The sequence below is a fragment of the Erythrolamprus reginae genome, chromosome 3 (assembly GCF_031021105.1).
Source record: "Erythrolamprus reginae isolate rEryReg1 chromosome 3, rEryReg1.hap1, whole genome shotgun sequence".
NCBI lineage: Eukaryota > Metazoa > Chordata > Lepidosauria > Squamata > Dipsadidae > Erythrolamprus > Erythrolamprus reginae.
The window spans coordinates 52,042,679-52,063,888 of NC_091952.1; positions in this window are offsets into that span (position 1 = coordinate 52,042,679).

Below are 21,210 nucleotides of genomic sequence, written 5' to 3' on the forward strand. Positions count from 1 at the left end.
TGGGTTTTTTATTTGTTTGTTTGTTTGTTTGTTTGTTTGTTCGTTCATTCATTCATTTATTATTTTTGTGCCACCCAGTTTCGAAGGGACTGCCGCTCAGACACTATACTTTTCCGCCCACCCCCCAAAAAATTATAGGGAACACTGATTCAGTGTATTCATTTTTAAGGAATGGTACCATATCTGGTGATGTTTCCTTGCATAGCATTTTGAAGGAAAAGTGCTCTTTCTTATCTGTCACCCACAGTGTCTCAGAATCCTTCTGCTAAGTGTCTTTTGTCTACTCATGAACTGATAAGATGTTGGTAATCCACTGATTGTTGATAATGGGAGCAGGTTTGCCCTGGCCTGTGTAGATAAGAAAGCTGTATGCAGCAAATGAAGGGTGATGTAACACAGGGAAAAGGTGACACTTGTAGCACTGAACTGGTGTCAGGGTTTTATAAAACCTGTCATGATGGATTCTGCAGACAGGTAACCTTCTCTGAGCACCAGGGCGTCTGATCTAACTTCTGTAATTTAAAATCAAGATATTCACATAGTTAAAATTAGTTCAAGGCAAGCATCAATGCTATTTTCAGAAAAAATGTGCAGATAATCAGGCTGATGGGAACCAGTATTATTAACCATTAATACCCATTCAGTGAGAAGGATAGGATGTCACTTGCTGGAGGAAGAGGAGATGTACCCTACATGGGTGAACTTTTATCATTTTATTGCTAGCTACCAAAAAATGTGGGGGTGTTTTTTAATAGCATATTAGTATCAGTACAGGAATATCTCCATCTAAATACTATTTTTCCAGTCCTCTTTTCTTCACATAAAACTGCATTAATTTTCCTGTATAATTGAAGACCCCCAACCCCCCAAAAATAGTCATAAAACAAACCACAACAAAGAATGTTCTTTCTGCACCAACTCAGGAAGTTCAAACTGCCTAAGGAGCTGCTAATACAGTTCTAAAAAGGAATTATTCAGTCTGTCATCTGTACCTCTATAACTGTCTGGTGGAGTTCTTCAATCCAACAAGATAGACACAGATTTCAGAGGATAATCAGAACTGCAGAAAAAATGATTGCTACCAACCTGCCTTCCATTGAAGACCTGTATACTCCACCAGTCAAAAAGAGGGCCATGAAAATATTTACTGATCCCTCGCATCCTGGACATCAATTGTCACCCTCCTACCCTCAAAATGATGCTATAGATCACTGCACACCAAGACAACTAGACAAAAGAATAGGTTTTTTCCTGAATGCCATCCCTCTACTAAACAAATAATTGCCCCGGAAGCGGAGTAAAGATGCTGAGACATATTGTGGATTAAATAAGGGTCATTTATTAAATTAACATAAATTTAAATAAATTTGAATACGTAAATTTAAATATTTAAATCCAAACCTAACTAAGGACCTGCAGAGGCCAAAACTAACGGGGTGGAAATTCCTACCAGAAACTTCCTTGGCAACATGGGGCAAAAACTCCTTGCTGAACCAGGTGAAGGTAGCTACCTTCACCTGGATCCAAGCCACGCCCCTTCGTCATGTGGGAGGAGTTCACCCTCCAATCCCCATGGGAAATTGGATCCGGTGATTCCCATGGACATCCTCTCTCCAATCCCCGAAGTTGTTCCAACCTCTAGTTCCTGGAGAGAGGCGGTCCATCACCCTTTAAAGGATGCCCAAAGGAGCATGCACAGTCGCTTCTAATTGCCCATTTCCGCCCCTAACCTGCCAAACCCCAGTGACCAAAGGGAGGCCTATACTGACAGCTAAGTGCGCCGCACCCCCTAACCAATCCAGTCCGTACCGTCAGTGTGGAATAGGTGAAAAAATGGCTGCCTCTAAAGGGGAGGCCGCAAAAAATTCCTATTCAGCCCCGAGGCGACCTCCTTAGGACACACTGTTAATAGCGGAGGGTGGACAGGTGTTCGCTTCAGAAGCCCAGGAACCAAGGAGGAGGTCCTATTCGGATCGCCCTTAAATAGGGCGATCTAGGACCTCCCCCTATGACCACCAGGCCAAAAGCCGAACTTCCGGGTTCCAAAGAACCTGGAAGTTCAGAGCTCCGAAGAGCTGCCGGCAGTGTCCCCCAGCTCCGGGGGCAATTTCGGCCGGCGGTTTAAGCCGCCGGTCGTGCATTTCCCTCACCATTGTCAAACTATTCACTAAGGCTGCATTACTATTACTATTCATCGTTCCTATCAGCTATCTGCTCCCACTTATGACTGTATGAGTGTAACTTGTTCCTTGTATCTTTATGATTTATATTAATATTAATTGCTTCCTGATTGCTTATTTGTACCCTATGACAACATGGTATGCCCATGTTTCACCATCACTCCGCAGTCTGCATTGGCTGCCGATCAATTTCTGGTCACAATTCAAAGTGTTGGTTATGACCTTTAAAGCCCTTCATGGCATCGGACCAGAATACCTCCGAGACCGCCTCCTGCCGCACGAATCCCAGCGACCGATTAGGTCCCACAGAGTGGGCCTTCTCCGGGTCCCGTCAACTAAACAGTGTCGGTTGGCGGGCCCCAGGGGAAGAGCTTTCTCTGTGGCGGCACCGGCTCTCTGGAACCAACTCCCCCCGGAGATTAGAACTGCCCCTACTCTTCCTGCCTTCCTTAAACTCCTTAAAACCCACCTGTGCCGTCAGGCATGGAGGAATTGAGACATCTCCCCCTGGGCATGTTTAATTTGTGCATGGTATGCTTGTGTGTGTGTCTGTTAGTATATGGGGTTTTCTTTTAAATTTTAAATGTTTTAAACTTACTCGGATTATTTATGATTTGTTTTTCTCTGTTGTGAGCCGCCCCGAGTCCTCGGAGAGGGGCGGTATACAAATCTAAATCATTAAGTATTGTATCTCATGATTTTTGACAAATGTATCTTTTCTTTTATGTATATTGAGAGCATATGCACCAAAGACAAATTCCTTGTGTCCAATCACACTTGGCCAATAAAGAATTCTAGTCTAGCCTATTTTTACATGTTTGAGATCTTTTAAATAGTTGTTTTACTCTCTAGCTATGGGATTTGAAGGAGGGATGAGAACTGGAATTTGACAGAAAAGGGAGGCACCAGAGTAGAGAGTATGGCTTTAAGCCATGTGCAGATAACCAGAAATCTGCAAGGCCCCCACTCTGAAATTTGGACTCATTTATTTCTGCTGATCAGCCTATTTTGCAGCTGAGTGGTTAGTGAAATAGATTTCTCTCCCCCCATTGCTAATATAAAAGGAGCTCTGAGATGGAAGAAAGGAGTTTTGTCTTTATCTCCCAGCAGGGGCATCCATGGGGGCATCAAAAGGTCAAGATGGTGATCATGGTTTTGCTATTAAAAACCTACCCTTTATAGATATGCATTACATGCATGATGCCTTTGAAAAGAAAGGAGCGGGGGGGTGAATACAATTGCTATTTCTTTTACTCTCCTCTCCATGACACTTCGGCCTGCCTCCATGATTTTGAAGACAATTGCCTGCTCCTGGACTCTGATTGGCACCAGAGAACTAACAAAATAGAATAAATGTGTCAAGAGTGTGAGTTTGTGATGCAGTATTTGCAGGTGTGTGCACATTTGCAATCTATAAAACCAGTCTTTAGGGCTGAAACTTTGCCTACATTCACCTCTTCTAATGATGATTTGGATTAATTGAAATGTTTCTTTGAACGTTGAATGCTTTCACAATACTACACACATTCATGTTCCAATGGTGTTTTCTCTGCCTCAGATGTTTTAATGGGATACTTCTATTAAATTTAAAAGTGCTTGAGGGTCACACACAACTAAGGATCTGCAGAATCTTATCTGTGAAATGTTTCTAGCATATCCAATACTGGTTTCTCTGAAAAATGTTCAGGTGTTTTCACTTGAGGATGAATTACCAAATTCTCTTTGAATTTCACAGAAACCTTGGAAATACCATATTTTATTATTTTACTTTTTTAGTATATCTACATGATGTTGCTTTTAGGCATAGTGGTGTTTCCTGAATAATCTTCTGAAGTTTTTTCTTCTTCTTTTAAACCCCAGGGCTGATTTTGCAATCTCCAAAGTCTTGGAGATTGCAAAGTATCAGTCTCTCTGGAATACTCTTTCTGATTTTTTTTTGAAAAGGGAAAATTGCAGTAATAATTAATCCCCAGTTAATCCATAATATCATTCAATTCTATAAAAAGCATGTTATACTTTGCTTTCCCTTTTATTACTAATACATGCTTACTGCATTTTATTTTACAGAATTCCTAGACTGTCATTCCATGCTAAATCTCCAAGGATGAGTTCTATTACTGTGCAGATAGTTGCCTAAAGATTGTTCTGTTTGGGTCACTCCGGAAGCCAAGACCAACCCAAAAAGAGAAGCCAGACACACCGGTAAAAGGCAAAGGCAGTTTATAAAAGTCAAGAAAAACACAGGTAACAGAAAATGTCCTTACAAACAGGAAAACGCTGTATCTTCAGATATATCCACGAAGGCAAAAGTCCATGCAGCAATACAGGATTCTTGCTGCCAAGACGAGGCTGTAGATAGCAGACCTACACCTCCCATGGGTCTTCCAAACTGTTGGGCCACAAGCCAGGAACAGAGACGTCGAGAACAAAGCAGGACACCGTAAATCCAATTGATAACACTCCACATGGCTTCAAGGGCTTGCCTGCCTTTTAACCCTGCTAAGGAGGACCACACCCAAGCCCAGCTGTTCCTAATTCAGTGCTGATAATTGCTCCTTTCGTTGATCTGAACGTCTCTGTTGCATGTCAATGACGGCTTGTGCGTCATCACCTAATGACTCCAAACTACTGGCTGGGGAGAGCCCCCCCTCCCCCCGGGGCTCTCAGAAAGAAATTTAGACTGATTTTCAAGTTTTCATTATTATACCTTACAACAATATATGGAACAACATCCCTGGAATCTCTGCAATGTCTGTTTCTTGACTTTCCACCTCAAAATGTTCTATATTTCTTTGTATATCCTTTCTTCTATTCCTGTATCTTTTCTTCTAGTATTTCACTAATATATTTTATTCTAGTCTTTCATTGATTTAACTTACTATAAGTCTATCCTCTGTAACCTTCATCATGTTTTGGAATGAATGAATGAATGAATGAATGAATGAATGAATGAATAAATAAATAAATAAAATATATAAATATTAATGTTGAAAGTTTGTCCAAGGTTTTCTTACAATAAACAAACTTATGTCAGAGTGTTTAAGTTCCCTTCTCTGCATTATGTCTACACTATTGCCCAAGCCCTTTAGCAATATCACTTGCTGTAGAATTATATACCATTCTGCTCCTCAGCACTCAGTACATTGTCCCACCAATCTGGATCCTTATTTTATCAGTCTTGAAAAGATGCAGGGTCAACCTTGAGCCACTCAGGATTGAATTCCTTGTAGTGGGCAGGGCTAGTCTGCAATGCTGCATTCTAACCACTGTGTCACCATGACTCATCACAATGCTTTCTCTGGTTCATTCCTGCTTTACGACTGATTTCTTTTATCAGATAAGATTGTTAACTACCCTGTTGCTTTCCTCTTGGTCTGTCAAGATTATCCTCTTAGTCCATTAAACATACTCACTCCACACCTTTGACTAGCAATGAAATTCTGAGTGTAATTCAAATTGCTGCTTTTGGCTATACAGGCTTAAGTGGCTTGGTACCAGCATGACTATTTCCTTGTATAGGAAGTCCTTGACTTAGACTATAATGGAAGTCCTTGATTTAGACTGTAATAGAGTCTGCCCACTATGGTTATAAATCATGATGGTTGTAAATTGGGTTATCCATGTGACTAATTTGATTCTATGAACTTTTTTTTTTTGCAAACCAATGGTTCACTACAGACTGGTTTTGCTGAAAACTGGAAGTAGATGTTGGTTTTTGGGAAAAATCATTGCAAAACATGGTCACATGACTTCAGGATACTTCAAATGGCCATAATGGTGGGCTGGTTGATGAGCACCCAGTGTGGTCATGCGGCCATGGAAATGGATTGCTGTTGGAACTTCATAACTCTTCTACGGAGAGGGGCGGCATACAAATCTAATAAATAAATAAATAACTGAGTCAAAAGTACCCCCAGGAAAGTCCATTGCAACTTTTAATGGTTGCTAAGCAAATGGCTGTCAGTCAAGGACTACTTGCATCTGAAATTATACATTATATACTGATTTTTCCACAATTCTATTATATGAGAAATACTTATGGATGTGCTATTTCTAGACTTAACATTGATTCTACGGGGCAGCTTCCCTTACCAATAAGATTGTTGTTTCTTCAAAATATGTTAGAAAAAGAGATGAAATTGGAATTCTTTTGGTTAGCATTTCCTCACATTATTTGTCAGTATAGTTGCTTTGTTGGAATGGCTGATAATGTTCCATCAAATTATTATAACTATGTTTAAGTGTAATCATTTAAATTTTAGTTTATTTACTATGGATGCTTTTACTATATACACATCATGAATGTCTTAATCATCAGTTATGAACTGCTTTGAGTTATAAACTGCTATGAGTCTTTAGCAGATTTGGTGATATAGAGATTAATTATTTAAATTATTGCTCAAATTAATATGTTTCAATTTTAGTTTATTTACCATGGGTGCTTTAATGATATGTGTATCATGAATGTCTTAGTCATCTGTTATAAGCTGGTATGAGTCCTTAGTAGATTTGATGCTTTGGAAATTAATTGATTGACTTTTCTGTCTTTTTTAAAAGACTCAGGCAAGCGTGGGGAGGGGAAAAAGAGTGTTGCTGATTATTTCATCATTTATAAATGTACTGAAGGTACACTAATACGGTGTTCTTTCACAGGTTTCATTTTGTAAATATATTTGAAATGTTATTCATGATCCACGATACTATCATGTGAGATCCCTTGGATCACACCTGATCACCAGTTGTAGGAAATCAGCTATTTTTGTAAATATATTTGAAATGTCATTCATGATCCATGATACTATCATGTGAGATCCCTTGGACCTTGCTCTATGTCAGTGCTTCTCAATTATTTTCTGTTATGCTCCCCCCCCCCAGAAAACGTAAACATTTTGTGTGCCCCCAACTCTCTGATCTAGGCCCCAATGGAATGCTAGTGTTAAATTTATTTATTTATTTATTTATTTAATTGTTTGTTTGTTTGTTTGTTTATTCATTCATTCATTCATTCATTCATTCATTCATTCATTCATTCATTCATTCATTTATTTATTGGATTTGTATGCTGCCCCTCTCCATAGACTCGGGGCGGCTAACAACAATGATAAAAACAGCATGTAACAATCCAATCCAATACTAAAATAACTAAAAAATGTTAGATCCTTACTGGATGAAGGACTACACGCTCGTGGTGAGTAACGGTATTCTTTATTACAACGAGTAACGGTTACAGAATAAGCAAAAGACAACATGGCCATGCCTGGCAGCTATATATATGCCGGGCTGCCAACCAATCACATTATAGCATTTTCCCACCCAAGGAATATGGGGCGGGTACAATGCCTAACTGTCCTCCGGACACAACAATTATAAAAACCAAACATACATACAGACATACCATGCGTAAATTGTAAAGGCCTAGGGGGAAAGAATATCTCAGTTCCCCCATGCCTGATGGCAGAGGTGGGTTTTAAGAAGTTTACGAAAGGCGAGGAGGGTGGGGGCAATTCTAATCTCTGGGGGGAGTTGGTTCCAAAGGGCCGGGGCCATCACAGAGAAGGCTCTTCTCCTGGGTCCCGCCAAACAACATTGTTTAGTTGACGGGACCCAGAGAAGGCCCACTCTGTGGGACCTAACTGGTCGCTGGGATTTATCATTTTACTTGTTATAAGTTGCAAACAAACTATTGACTGGGGAAAGCTGCACTACCCAGTTACCTGGGAGTAAGTCACACTGAGCTCAGTGATGCCTGGTTTTGGTTAGGCAGGCACAGGCTACTATGTTTAGGGCCCTTTTCTGATATGGGGCCAGGCCAGCTTAATCAAGCCAATGTTTGGGGTCACCAGCCTGGCCTATAAGTGCCATTTCTGCCAAGCACTCACAGCGAATGGTGTGGAAGGAGGCTTTAGGGTGCCATTCGATGCTTTCACCCAGCTACAGAGGATGCTCTTTCTTGTCCAGCAGCAGGCTCGCCACACAGTTCATGATTTCCATGGTGCTTGCCAAGAACAACAAAATCCACGCAGCCGCCCCACCCTGCCTGCCCATCTTCTTTTCTGGGCTTGGAACAGCATGGAACTGGGAAAACACTCCCTGTCAGGGGAATCAATCAAAAGGGACAACGCATGTTCCCTCGGGTCACACGTGCCCCCTGCCATTGCTCTATGCCAGAGGTCCCCAAACTTTTTACACAGGGGGCCAGTTCACTGTCCCTCGGACTGTTGGAGGGCGAGACTATTTAAAAAAACTATGAAATAATCCCTATGCACACTGCACATATCTTATTTTAAAGTAAAAAAACAAAATGGGAATGTACTATTTAGAGGGGGGGGGAAGAAATCTGAAATTCATATATGTTTTGTTTTTAATTTTTTTTTTTAACATCTGATTGTAGGTTTTCTTGGTTTATAGAAAAATGTATAAAGAAAGAAGGAAGCACTTTGGCATAATGGTTAATAAGTTAGAAATATAATTGGTGTACTTTTTGAAGGAACATTAAGGAGGGAATTTAATTAAAAACATTAAGGAGGGAATTTAATTAAAAGAAAATGAATGTAACTAGATGACAAAATTAGAAAAAAAAACTTTTGCAACTTTTTTGATGATTGATATTAGTTGCTAACAAAATACCGCATTTTATTCATAGAAAATTAGATGGAAAATTAGATGGATAAATGGCCTCAGCGGGCCGCATGTGGCCCGCGGGCCGTAGTTTGGGGACTGTTGCTCTATGCCTTCCAGAGGGCACGCCCCACTATTTGAGAAGGACTGCTCTATTTCAATAATTTCATGCTTGCAACTGCCACCAGGGAGGAACTGCAGAATGGAACAGATTTTCCAATTTGCCTGCACCTCAATATCAAGAAGACAATATTTAGAGACCAGCCAGTAAAATCTAATGGGTAATTACCATTTTACTAGCAGTAAAATCTAGTGAAGACCAACACTTTCCATTGCTTAGGATCCCATCAGCAAAGTGAGGGCAGCTTTAATGATGAAGTGAACAAAGCATGGCTACAATGAAAAGATCACTGAATTGCTTTGCAATGAACAGATGCCAATCTATGTAAGATCAAAGATATATAAACCAATGGTACACCCAGTAGCTTTATATGGCACTGAGTGCTGACTGACCACCAAATGCACTGAGAACTCTTCACAAACCATGGAGATGTGCATGCTTTGGTTGATAGGGGTTCCTCTTCTTGACCATGTCAGCAATGACACAGTCCAGTAGCAAATGGGTATTAAACCAATATAATAATATTATACCAATATCTGAGAAAATGCAGGGGAAAATGCTACAGTAGTATAGCAAACAGCATGCCACACAGTTGCCTGCATCACCTTCCACTTTAACACAAATGGCAAATGTCCATGGGGAAAGACTGAAACAAGAGAAGATTTTAAGAGAAGACTGAACTGCCACTTGACTGGTGTACTATAGGGTTCCTGCTTGGGCAGGGGGTTGAACTCGATGGCCTTCATGGTCCCTTTCAACTCTAACAATAAATAAATAAATAAAAGCTGGCAAGACATAGTAAAACTTTGTCCTCGCTTTCTAGGTAAGAAAGTGAGGACAAATAAAGGGAAATATTTCTTCACCCAGAGAGTCATTGGTTTATGGAATTTACTTCCAGAAGAAGTCATGACAGCTGTCAGCCTTGATAGGTTCAAGGCAGGATTAAACAGATTCATGGATTCCAAGTGTATCGGTGTTTATTGAAACGGATGTCCATGTGCCGCCTCTATGTTGGTTGAGGCAGGCAGGATTCCCTTGGGTACCATTTGTTGGGGGTCAAGGGAAAAGGAGGGCTTTGCCTTCTCTTTCTGCTCAAGATCCCTGTGTACAATTGGTGGGCCAGTGTGTGACACAGAATGCTGGACTCGATGGGCTGTGGCCCAATTCAGCATGGCTCTAATGAAGACATTAAAATTGCCCAGTTGGTCCTGGGTGCTGCATTTGTTTGTGCAAGAAGCCATTCATCAATCCAAGAAGTGGACCCTGAACCTGCGGGGATAATGCTAATTGATGGTTTGAAATGTTATGCTGAGTGTTAATTATAAAATAATAATTTTTACATAAATATTAAGTGGCCAGAAAACCCTTTCTTTCTTTTTTTAAAGCAATTCCTTTATCCAAGTAATATCTAGTAATTCTAGAAATAGCAATTTGACTTAGGGCCATATCAAGTGTGTGGACTCTTGAATTCTCTACTTCTGATTAGCACAAGTCAAATCTTCTAAACAGCGGAGAACTGTTGTACTATGTATTTTCATAGTGGCCTTGACAGTCAAGGGGGAAGCAAACCGCAGTTCTTCACAGGCTCTTTACTTCTTATTATAGAAGTGAGAGCAAATGAGAGCAATTTGCGTAAACCAGTGATTTACACCACCTTGCACATGGCCTGCATTTTATTTAGTGATCAGTAAATGCTCTGGAAATGAATGCGAGCTACAGTTCTGAAATCACTCAGTGTAATTCAGATCAGCAATTGCACTTTCCATTTCACTTGTTAATAAAAGTGACAAGAAACGCATTTACACTGCTTTATTTCCTTAGGGGAAAGGGCAAGAATAAACTGTTTTTGTTGGCAGGAATAAAAAAAAATACTTACAGTTACAAAATCTCTATCTATTTGCCTTAATTAAATTTCTCCAAACTACCATTAAATGTTGTGAGTCTCTCTTAACTGAGGTAATATTGATCGTATTAATAGAAGCATGTTAACAGTTAGTACTGACAGGTTTGGCCATTTTGACAGGATACAGTTCTCACTTGTAAAATTATCTTGATTTATTGTGCCCATGGGCATCAGCAACTGATCTGAATAGAATTGGCCAACAGTCTTACTTCTGTATCTTGGCACTATTTTTTTCATTATTTCTTATTTACAATAATCTTTTCCCAACCTGATAATGTCTAGAGAGACTAGGCTGTCTGTCTCTGCCTCCCACACCCTCACCCCTTATTTAATTAGTAGATTTATACGGCCACTCCAGATGAACAATAAAACACTATACACTGTGCACACAATTATTACACAAGCTATATTTTGGAGGATTAGTTTTATTATTGAACAACTTCAGTGCTCTCGGTCAATCCAGAACGTTTGTTAATAAACCTCAAACCTGAATAATTAAGAAAATACAATTGAGGTTATGGATTTCTTAGGAGAAAATCTATGTGTGCCCAATTATTGGGCAACTATTAGTGTGCAGAATTATTATGCAACTAAATGAAAAATGAAAAATTTCCCATCCCACTCATTTATTTTCATCTGTTAAAGTGAGATTAAAAAACAAACAACTCAAAATTTACAAATAAACATTCTGACAGTTCAGAAAAATCAGTGACCAATATAGCCACCCTTCTTTTCGAATGACAATCATAAGGCTTCCATTCATGGAGTCTGTCAGTTTCTTGACCTGTTGACGTTCTGTGCAGGAGCAATCATAGCCTCTGAGACACTGTTCAGAGAGGTGTATTGTTTTCCTTCACTGTAAAACTCATGTTTAAGAATGGCCCACAAGTTCTCAATAGGGTTTAGGTGAGGAAGGGGGGCTGTCATTATTATTTCATCTTTAAGATCTTAACTGGCTAGCCACACAGTGAACTACTTTGATGCAGGTGATGGAGCATTGTCCTGCATAAAAATCATAGTAATCTTGAAAGATGCAGACTTTTTCCTGTACCATTGCTTGAAGAAAGTGTCTTCTAAAAACGGGCAGTAAATTTGGGGATTGATTTTGAGTCCATCTGCAACCTAAAAACTAGTTCATCTTTCATCATATCAATCCATACCAGTACTCCACCTCCACCATGCTGCTGTCTGCATCAAAGTGGAGCTCTTTTCCCATTACTGATCCAGCCATGGGGCCATCCATTTGGTCCATCAAGAGTCACTCTCATCTCATCAGTCCACAAAACCTTTGAAAAATCTATTTTCAGATATTTCTTGGCCCAGTCTTGCCATTTCAACCTATTTATCTTGTTCAATGGTGGTCGGGTTTCATCTTTCCTTACCTTGGCCATGTCTCTGAGCACTGAACTCCTTGTCTGAAGTAGTGTAGGATTTCTTGCCTATACTAAAAGACCTCCAGGTCGCTTCCAACTCGGTTGTTGTTTGTTGTTGTTGTTGTTGTTGTTGTTGTTGTTGTTGTTGTTGTTATTATTATTATTATTATTATTATTATTATTATTATTATTATTATTGCAGTGTTACATGAGTATACCAAGAAGAACCCAGAATTATTTACACCCCTGCATTCTGGATCAACCAAAGTTTCCAGATGATTTTTCAAGGTCAGACTCGTGTAGAATACATTGCAAAGGCCAAGGGATCAAGGCATAAATGACCATGTGAAGGTCTTCACAATCCAATAATAGACACCTGAAAACCAAGGCATAGTTGTGCAAAGGGCATCCTGTTCTTTCAGCAGGAGTGAGTCCAGAAGAACTCTCAGAATGAGTTTTATATTCTTGCAAAAACTTTACAACGAGTTGAGCTGCTTCTGTAATAATGGAAAATTCCCTTAAAGAGGGACTTTATTCATTAGGGTTCCCAATTTTCTCAATGAAATGATCATGTAAAGCATTCTATCATATATTGTGTTTGTCATCAAGCATATTTCATTAGCTGGGGAATTAGCTGGCTGAGGATCACCTCCAACGTTAGCTGAAATGATCTTTTAAATAGACATAATAGAGACATATCAAGCAATTTTATTTCCCACCCATGCACCCACCCAAGAAATCAGTTGATGCTATTCTGGATGATTACTATCCTGCTTTGATACCTTTTGCATGACAGTTGTCTTGCCTGCAGCTGTTTCTCCAGTATCCAAAGGCCATTCTCACATATCATAATCACTGTGGGAGGTGGAGCTCCTAATAGCCTTGCCTGGGAATTTTCTTTTTTGTTTTATTTGTTTTTGTTTTTATTTTATTCAAAAAAAATCCATGCCATGTTAAAATGGAAGATTCCAATTTTTTAAACAAAAACACACAAAAAGCCCGACGTTCAAAAATGAAAGAAACCTAACACATAGGCACATATTATCCCTCCTAGGTGAATAAATTACTACAATAATAGTGATTTATTCACTTAGGAGGTGAATAAATTACTACTACACCTAGTAGCATGGAACTCACTACCATACTCTGTAGTATCATCTAACCCCCAAAACTTTACCCTTAGGCTGTCTACTGTTGACCTCTCCCGATTCCCAAGAGGTTAGAAACAGGCGTGCATTAGTGTCATGTATATAAATATTGTTATATCTTTGTATACCACCAATACATACTAGACAAAACAAACAAAGAATTAAATAAAAAAAATAAATAGTAGTTTTTCACCCCTTGCAAAACAGTCCCCCTAAATTTTTAAACCACTACATTTATTTGTGAATCCTCAGCCAGTTATCTATATACTATGTTAATGACAAAATAGTTAACAAGAACAATAATAATAATAAAAAGGCAAGATTAAAGTTTCAAATGCTCTGAATCAGGCATTATCAGTCCAGGCATTATCTTTAGCCTTCAGTTTTCAGGAAAATACCTACTCTCATTTCAGGTACAAATCCTTTGAATTCAAAATATAATGCTGTTTTTTGGCTGAAAAACAAAAGCAGGCTCATATTATCAGCCTGCATGGTTTTCCAGTCACGAAACTATTAATAGGTTTTGTGGGGTTGCTTTCCCCCAGCATGAGGCATCCATGTAAATACATATTTACTAGAACAGGTTTCTTACTTTTGCCAAAAATTCCTTGGAGATTTTGATCAAATTACTCTTACTCACTCTGGACCTCAAATTTCATATGAACGATGGATTTTTCTTTTTATCTTTATTGTGTTGGTGTTATTATTTTATGGTTTGTTCTCTTTTATAAAGAATGAAAAGGTTCTTAGAATATGTTTGAGATAATTTCAATTTTAATTTAATCCTATATAATCAAGTTAAACATATCATATCACTGCTATAAATGGGGAATAAGCATTCAGTCTGAGTATACTTGTATTTTAGTCCAAAAAGAACTTTGGAGAGTATTAGCGTCACACCTGGCTACAAATCCTTAAGAAGTTGTGGATTTTCCCAGGATGGTTCAGTAGCTGTAAAGCAGCTGTGGTGATTCTGTTTACAATCTCTATAAACCCTGTTTAGAAACTCCTGCCCTTCTAATGCCTAACAATTATGCATTCCTTTTGAGGGATGATTTGGAAGGGCTATTCTTGAATATACTTCAGATCTTCAGATCGTGCAGAATGCAGCTGCAAGAGCAATCATGGGCTTTCCCAAATATGCCCATGTTTCTCCAACACTCCGCAGTCTGCATTGGTTGCCGATCAGTTTCCGGTCACAATTCAAAGTGTTGGTTATGACCTATAAAGCCCTTCATGGCACCGGGCCAGAATATCTCAGGGACCGCCTTCTGCCGCACGAATCCCAGTGACCAGTTAGGTCCCACAGAGTGGGTCTTCTCCGGGTCCCGTCAACCAAACAATGTCGCTTGGTGAGACCCAGAGGAAGAGCCTTCTCTGTGGCGGCCCCGACCTTCTGGAACCAACTCCCCCCAGAGATTAGAATTGCCCCCACCCTCCTTGCCTTTCGTAAGCTGCTTAAAACCCACCTCTGCTGCCAGGCATGGGGGAAACTAAGATACACTTTCCCCCTAGGCCTGCACAATTTTATGTATGGTATGTTTGTATGTATGATTGGTCTTTATATTATGGGTTTTTAACTGCTTTTTTTAGTATTGGATTTTGTTGTACTGTTTTACTGCTGTTGTTAGCCGCCCCGAGTCTGCGGAGAGGGGCGGCATACAAATCCAATTAATAATAATAATAATAATAATAATAATAATAATAATAATAATACCCTTCACTCCCCCCAATCATGCCATAGTAAACTTGGTTCATTCAGAACAGATGCCATTGCCTACACCAGTGGTGACGAACCTTTCTTTCTCAGGTGCCGAAAGTGCATGTGTGTGTGCTATCATGCTTGTGTGAGTGCCCACACCATAATTCAATGCCTGGGGATGCCATCCTCCTAGAGGCCCTCTAGAAGCCTGAAACAGCCAATTTCCCAACTTCTGGTGGGCCCGCTAGGCCTGTTTCTTGCCCTCCCCAGGCTTCTCTGAAACCTGGCAAGGGCAAAAATGCCCTCCCCCTCCTTCCCAGAGGTGCTCTGGAAACTGAAAATGTCCTCCCAGAGCCTACGGGCAAGCCAAAAATCAGCTGGCCGACATGCACATGTACATTGGAGCTGAGCTAGGGTAAGGGCTTGCGTGCCAATAGATATGGCTCCGTGTGCCACATATGGTACCCGTCCCATAGGTTTGCCATCACTGGCCTACACGTTTCATTCAATTTTCATTAAAACCTTCCAAAATTCTGAACCCACAAATTAATTTTGAGGAATTTCTTCCTAGAATTAGATTTTTATGCTGGATGATACTGGACGAACAGATGTCGCACAGATATTCTAGTGCAGCTGGAGGTTTTTAAGATGAGATTGAAGATCCATTTAGATCTTCAAGGGTATAAGGTCTTCTGCTTGAGAAGGGGGTTAGATTGGAAGATCCTAAGGTTCCTTCCAGCTCTGTTATTCTATATTTAATAATACTTGAAATAGCACGTTGACTGGGGAATTCTTGGCATGGAAAGCCATGCATCTTAAAACTGTCAAGTTTGAAAAATACTGGTCTGGTGAATTTCTGCACTGAGCAGAGGGTTGGATTAGATGACCAATGTGGTCCCTTCCAACTCATATGTTACCAGATTTGACAAAATGATTGGTACTGGGATTAAAGGTGCTTCCAATATATGTGTAAACCTATCAGGGCTTTAGATCCAACATAGAATGCATTTTGATCATCTTTTTAAAAAATGAGCTCAACCTGGATTTAGTTTATCTAAAAATTACAGACAAGCATAAGGACTGCGTGGAAGAAGATATTTATTTAAGTGCTACTCTCCTGTTGTGAATAATCTGTTTAGTTTTAATCTCTTCAGTTGTTTGGAGACAGGTATGTCAGAGGAGAATTTATTGAGGCATAAAGTAGTTCATTTAAGAGGATATAGGTTGTCATGATTTTTACATAATAGCATTATACTATCAGGGCTCTTGAGCTCTCATGTTGTTTCTTCTTGCCAATTGCAAAAGTCTCTGCCAATCAGGAGACCCATCTCATAACCTGAGCTTCCATCCATTGATGAAAATGTAGAGGAAACATATTATCAGAATAGAAAATTATGTCAACCATGTTACTTCTTTAAAAAATATTATGGGAAAGGTAGCAGGGAGGAAGGCGTGAAGAAGATAAATTAAGAACATGCTTAATGTAATCGTATGAATACAAGCAACAAGTTACAGTCATACAGCCATAAGTAGAAAAGATGTGTGATAGGAATAATGAGAAGACTAATAGTAATAGTAATGCAGCTTTGGTGAATAATTTGACAGTGATGAGGGAATTATTTGTTTAGCAGAATGATGGCATTTTGGGGAAAAAACTGTTCTTGTATCTAGTTGTCTTGCAGTGCTCTGTAGCATCGTTTTAAGGGTAGGAGTTGAAACAATTGATGTCCAGGATATGAGGGGTCAGTAAATATTTTCATAGCCCTCTTTTAGACTAGTGCAGTATACAGATCCTCAATGGAAGGCAGGTTGGTAGTAATCATTTTTTCTGAAGTTCTGATTATCCTCTGAAGTCTGTGTCTGTCTCGTTACATTGCAGAACTGAACCAAACAGTTATAGAGGTGCAGATGACAAACTTTATAGTCTGTATAGAACTTAATAGTACAGTTATAGAACTATATCAGCAGCTCCTTGGGCAATTTGAGCTTCCTGAGTTGGTGCAGAAAGAACATTCTTTGTTGTGCTTTTTTGATGACATTTTTGATGTTTGGTGATCATTTTTGTTCTTGAGATATACCGGTAATAGAACTTAGAAATTTGAAGGTCTCTCCTGTTGATACTGTATTGTCTAGCATTGTAAGAGGTGGTTAAACGAGAGGTTTTCTCCTAAAGTCTACCACCGTTTCCATGGTTTTGAGTGTGTTCAGTTCCAGATTGTTCTGGTCACACCCTAAGGCTATTTGTTCAACCTCCAGTTTGTATGTGATTTCATCATTGTCTCAAATGAGATCAATCACTGTTGCATCATCAGAAAACTTCAACAGTTTAACAGATGGATCGTTTGAGATGCAGTCATTGGTATATAGAGAGAAGAGAAGTGGTGAAAGCACACAGCCTTGGTGGCCTGTGCTAATTGTACAAGTATCTCATGTGATTTTGCTTAGCTTCACCCGCTGCTTCTTGCCTGTTAGGAAGCTTGTGATCTACTTACAAGTGTGTTCAGGCACCACTAGCTGATTTAGTTTAATTAGAAGAATGTCCTGTATGATGGTATTGAATGCTGAACTAAAGACTACAAAGAGGACCTTTGCAAAGGTCTTTGGAGATTCAATATGTAATAGGATGTAGTGCAGATCCATATTAACAGCATCATCTGTTTATCCAGTGGGACATCACTAGCTTTTCAAAGGTTTTCATAATGACAGATGTTAGAGCAACTGGTCTGTAGTCATTCAATTCCTTGAAGAAGGACTTTTTTTGCCACTGGGATGATAGTGGAGTGTTTAAAGTAAGAAGGAACATGGCATATAGGGGTCAATCTTTACTAAGAAATAGAAATGAAACCAGCACAGAGAAGAAAGTCAATCACTAATTATATTCCATGATAGTAATTATAGCTTTTTAGATAACTCTGCAGCTCTTCACGAGACTCAGCCAGCCCACTCTTTTCAACATTTATCTGACAGCATTCAATAAAACATCTTCTGCTTTTTTCACCTTCTGTCTGAATTTTTCTTTTATATGCAACACAAATATAATCTCAACAAAAAAAGATAAATTTATTTATTTGTAAATATATAACTTTATTGGGACAGCTAGATTTATTTCTGTATTGATCTGTATTGTCTCCTGAAAGTCATAGTTTCTTTTGTATTTGCTATGCAGCCAATAAAAGAGGCATTGTGGTGCTTTTCAATAAAATCGATTTCTTTTATGAAACCCTCCTCTTAGCAGTCATAAGCCTACAGTTTAAAGAGAGGTAGAGAATCTTGTAATGAGTCCCAAGAAATATTTGCTTTGTTTGAGACCAGTGTGATAGATGGTTTCTTTTTCAGATTGTTTCAATGGGTTAATCAGAGTGTCATGTATTACTGTTCCATGTATTGTATTAACTATGGATATTGTCAAAAGCTAAGGAGATCAATTAATGTGCCTTCAAAAGCAATCAGGTTAACTACAAAAGGCATCAAGGTTCTATTTTTTCTAACACATCTTCCAATACTTCCTATGGTGGTACATATCAGGGTGAATCCAGTCTATGTCAGAATTACATGTATCCACATATGATACCATTTCATATAACTTTAAAAAGGTTTTTTTAATGCCCAAAAGGTGCTTTTTCAGCAGGCAACTGGACTTTCCTGTTTTTTTCTTTGGAGATGTTTGACTTCCTATTCAAGGAGCTTATTTCAGCTCTGATTGGATCACCATGGAATGGAAGGAAAACCATAATCTGGATGGCTGAGAATCTCTGCAGACATTTCTCTTTATATATATATATATATATATATATATATATATATATATATATATATATATATATATATATATATGTAGATTGTTCTGAGTTCGGGTTTTGCCCTGTGTAATGTTTTGCATGTCTATGCGACGTTTCGGTGAAATCCCATTCACCATCATCAGGCTGGAGTTCCAATCTTTGTGTTTTTGCAAAAACACAAAGATTGGAACTCCAGCCTGATGATGGTGAATGGGATTTCACCGAAACGTCGCATAGACATGCAAAACATTACACAGGGCAAAACCCGAACTCAGAACAATCTACATACATATACCCGTGAAAATTTACGAAAACAAATATATATATATATATATATATATATATATATATATATATATATATATATATATATATAACAAAATATCAAAATATTACACGGGGCAGAACCTGAACTCAGAACAATCTACACACACACACACACACACACATATATATAATTGTTGTGTACATTTGGAATATATATTTCAGCAATATACCATATTTTTCAGAGTATAAGGCACACCTTTTTCAGAAGCTGAAAATTTGGGTGCGTCTTATACTCAGAATGTTGCTTTTTCAAGCCCCCAGCCCCAGCCCTAAGGAGATACTAATGCTCTTCCCATTTTGCAGGCTTGCTTTCATAGCTATTTTGAAGGGGTTTTTTTCCAGCCCTAAGTCTTTGCAGGATTGTTTTCATTGCTATTTCCTCCAAAAAAGGTTTTTTCAGCCCTAACGAGGTGCTAACCATCTTCCTGGCTTGCAGGCTTGTTTTCATTGTTATTGTGAAGATTTTTCCAGCCCTAAATCTTTGCAGGTTTGTTTTCATTGCTGTTCTCTCCCAAAAGGGGTTTTTTTTCCAGCCCTAGAGAGGTGCTAACAGCTTGCAGGATTTTTTCATTGCTACCCTGAAGTTTTTTTATAACCCTAAGTCAATGATGGCGAACCTTTTTTCCTCAGGTGCCAAAAGAGCATGGGTGCGTGCTATTGTGCATGCGTGAGTGACCACACCCATAATTCAATGCCTGGGGAGAACGAAAACTGCTCCCATGCCCCTCGGAGACCCTCTGGAGGCCAGAAATGGCCTGTTTCCCAACTTTTGGTGGGCCCAGTAGGTTCATGTTTTGCCCTCCACAGGCTCCAAAGGCCTCCCTGGAGCTGGGGGAGGGTAAAAACACCCTCCCCATTCCCCTGGAGACTCTCTGGAAGCCAGAAATGCCCTCCCAGACCCTCTGTGTGAGCCCAAAATCAGCTGACCGGCATACACATGCACATTGGAGCTGAGCTGGGGCAACGGTTCATGTGCCAGCAGATATGGTTCCGCGTGCCACCTGTGGCACTCGTGCCATAGGTTTGCCATCACTGCCCTAAGTATTTGCAGGCTTGTTTTCATAGCTATTCGCTCTGAAAAAAGGTTTTTTTCCCCCCAACCCTAACCAGGGGAGAAAATGATGTGCTGAAGCTGGCCAGACTAAGGTCGCTAGCCAGATGAATATCTGGTAGATAAATCCCCCCCCCACTATTTTCCTCCCCTAAAACTAAGATGCGTCTTATACTCTGAAAAATACAGTATGTCTTTTTTTATCAACTTAGCAGTGAACACTTTTTAAAATTATCCTTGTTGTTCCCATTTTCTCCCCTCGAAGCTTTAATATAGATGCAACCTAATTCGAACATGTTTTATGCAATTTTCCTAAATACAAGCTAGGTTTTTTTTGTTTTACAAATATTTCTAGCTGAGAAAGAGGAGGATTTAAAAGTTCCATTCACTGCTGACTTTCTTGCTATGATCGAACCCACTTTAGATGATCACAGCATTGTGGATTTCAAGAATTCCTTGATGGATTTCTTTTCTATCTGTATTATTAATTCACTGTACAGCCAGACTCCCAGCGCAGCTCTGTCCCCTCCCCTGTACTTGAAATAATTCCAAGCTGAGACTATGAAAGCAAGTGAGAAATGCTTTTGAGGAGAGGAGAAGCATGAAAATACAACCTACTGCTAAGCAATTGTATAACACAAAGGGCGTGCAAACTCTGGCACAAAACACAGGATTTATATTTCCTGCATAAACTACTGTATGCTCTTGTCTGTGATTAATTTCACCACAGCAGAGAAGGACAAAATTTTCAGACCGGGTTTCTATTTTTTTTTTTAGGATGGATTTTGTTTTTGAAGAGGCAAGGTGAATTCTTTAACTTAAAGAATTATATACTGTAGCCTAGAGGGTAATTCTGTGCCTTACAAGACAAAGATTGCAGGTTCAAGTCTCAGTGGGTACGGCCGAAATAGATCTATCCTAGTCTCCCTTAATTTTCAAATTCAGCAAAAACATATGTGACACATTCAGATAGAAATGTCGGCTATCAATAAAATTAAGTGCCTTGGA